The sequence below is a fragment of the Arachis ipaensis genome, chromosome B1 (genome assembly GCF_059453495.1).
Source record: "Arachis ipaensis isolate K30076 ecotype BB chromosome B1, ASM5945349v1, whole genome shotgun sequence".
In the NCBI taxonomy this organism is placed as follows: Eukaryota; Viridiplantae; Streptophyta; class Magnoliopsida; order Fabales; family Fabaceae; genus Arachis; species Arachis ipaensis.
The window spans coordinates 105,624,325-105,626,910 of NC_142436.1; the positions used below are offsets into that span (position 1 = coordinate 105,624,325).

The following is a 2,586-nucleotide window of genomic DNA, read 5'->3' on the forward strand; positions in this document are numbered from 1 at the left end:
GCATCCAGAAACCACCCATTCAGGCCAACAATTTTGAGCTCAAGCCACAGCTAATATCACTTGTGGAGAATCATTGTTCCTTTGGAGGAAGTGCTAATGAAGACCCAAACCAACATCTCACAAAATTCCTGAGAATTTGTGACACTGTGAAGTCCAATAGAGTCCAGGAAGATGCCTATAAACGGCTTTTGTTCCCATTTTCACTTAGGGACAAAGCAGCTAAGTGGCTGGAATCATTCCCAAGGGGGAGTCTAACAACATGGGATGAGGTGGAAAGCAAGTTTCTGGCACGTTTCTACCCTCCACAAAAGGTCAATAGGCTTCGATCTGAGGTTCAGACTTTTAGACAACAAGATGGTGAAACTCTCTACGAGGCATGGGAGAGATTCAAGGACTTGACAAGGAAATGCCCACCAAACATGTTCCATGATTGGGTGCAATTGCACATCTTTTATGATGGGCTCTCTTATGAATCAAGGAAGGCTGTAGACCATTCATCAGGAGGTTCATTGAACAGGAAAAAGACTGTGGAAGAAGCCATTGAAGTGATCGAGACAGTGGCTGAGAATGAGTACTACTATGCATCAGAGAGGCACAACACTAAGGGAGTCATGGAGCTGAACCATGTTGATACAATTCTAGCCCAAAACAAGGTGTTTGCCAAGCAACTAGCAGAGCTTACCAGGCAATTAGAAACAAAGCAAGTGGCTGCAATACACACACAAGATCAAGAGGAAGTAAGCATTGAAGGAGGTGATTGGGATGAGGCTAACTATGTGGGAAACCAACAAAGGCAATCATATGATCCACATTCCAACACTTACAACCCAGGCTGGAGAAACCACCCAAACTTTGGGTGGGGAAACCAACAAACCCAACCACAAAACCACAAACCTTACAACCACAACCAACATAACAATTCCACATACCAAAACTCCAACCAAAGATCATACCAAGCCACACAAAACACTTACCCCCAACCATCATATCATGGCCAAAATAATCAACATACCCAACCTAATCCGAACCAACAATTTCAAGATCAATTAAACCGGATAGAAGGAATGATGGCAACCATGAGCCAAGACATAATTGAATTGAAAGCTTTTAAGGAAGAAGTAAATTCTAACTTGCAAAACCAAGGAGCTGCCATCCAGAAGCTAGAAAATCAAATTTTGTATTTGACTAAGCAAGCCCCTGGGACAAGCGGTTCGCATGCTGCCAAGGCTATTGCAAGGGAAGAATGTAAGGCCATAACCCTCAGAAGTGGAAAGAATCTAAAGGAGATCTCAAGGGAAACCACAGAGGATGAAGCAAAGGAAAATGTGAAAGACAAAGAACAAGGACAATCTTTTACACCGTCTGCAACAAAAGAAAAAGAAAAAGAGGTCCTGAAGCCTTACACACCTAAAGCACCTTATCCTCAACGTTTGATGAAAAGTGAAAAGGATGGCCAATTCTCCAGGTTCTTGGAGATTTTCAAGAAGCTTCAAATCAACATTCCCTTTGCTGAGGCAATAGAGCAAATGCCACTCTATGCAAAATTCTTAAAAGAATTAATGACCAAGAAGAGAAGCTGGAGAAATGAGGAAACTGTGTTGTTAACTGAAGAATGCAGTGCCATCATTCAGCACAAATTGCCTCAGAAATTGAAGGACCCAGGCAGTTTCCAAATCCCCTGCATCATAGGAGAAGTCATGGTGGAGAAGGCCTTGTGTGACTTAGGGGCCAGCATCAATTTGATGTCGCTAACAATGATGAGAAGAATGAAGATTGAGGAAGCCAAACCAACAAGAATGGCCCTCCAATTGGCAGATCGAACTTTTAAATTCCCTCATGGGATAGTTGAGGACTTGTTGGTGAAAGTGGGAGAATTTATATTTCCTGCTGATTTTGTGGTGTTAGATATGGAGGAAGAAGCCAAAGCTTCAATAATTCTGGGAAGACCCTTCCTAGCCACTGCTGGAGCCATCATAGATGTACAAAAGGGTGAACTCACTCTTAGACTACATGATGAGAAATTGGTGTTTAATGTATTCAAGGCAATGAGCTATCCATCAGAATCACTAAGGGAATGCATGAGGGTTGATGTAGTGGACATTGCAGTACAAGAAACTTTTGAGGAAACAATAAAGGAATTGGCAGAGGAGGAGTTCACCAAGGATATTGAAGTTAGTGATATCAAGGGTGCTGACACAACCATGCTAAGCATGCCAGAGAGAGTGAAAGAAGAAAAGGAAGCACCAAAACCTGAGCTCAAAGCCTTGCCCCCTAATCTCAAGTATGCATACTTGGGTAGTGATGAGAGTCACCCTGTTATCATTAGCTCTGCCCTGAGCCAAGAACAGGAAGAAGAATTGATCAAGGTGCTGCAAACTCATGAAGATGCCATTGGATGGACCCTAGCTGATTTGAAGGGGATAAGTTCATCCATATGCATGCATAAAATCTTGTTAGAAGAGGATGCTAGACCCTCCATTCAAGCTCAGAGGAGATTGAATCCCGTCATGAAAGAAGTGGTACAAAAGGAAGTCAGGAAGTTATGGCAGGCAGGGGTAATCTACCCCATTTCTGATAGCCCATGGG

General features: G+C 42.9%; 1 non-coding gene across 1 annotated transcript; it reads right to left on the minus strand.

Moving 5' to 3' along the window:
• Positions 1-317: 317 nt before the first annotated feature.
• On the minus strand, positions 318-421 carry LOC148577781 (small nucleolar RNA R71). The gene has a single exon (XR_015904364.1). It is a non-coding gene; the product is annotated as a small nucleolar RNA R71 (small nucleolar RNA).
• Positions 422-2,586: the final 2,165 nt, after the last annotated feature.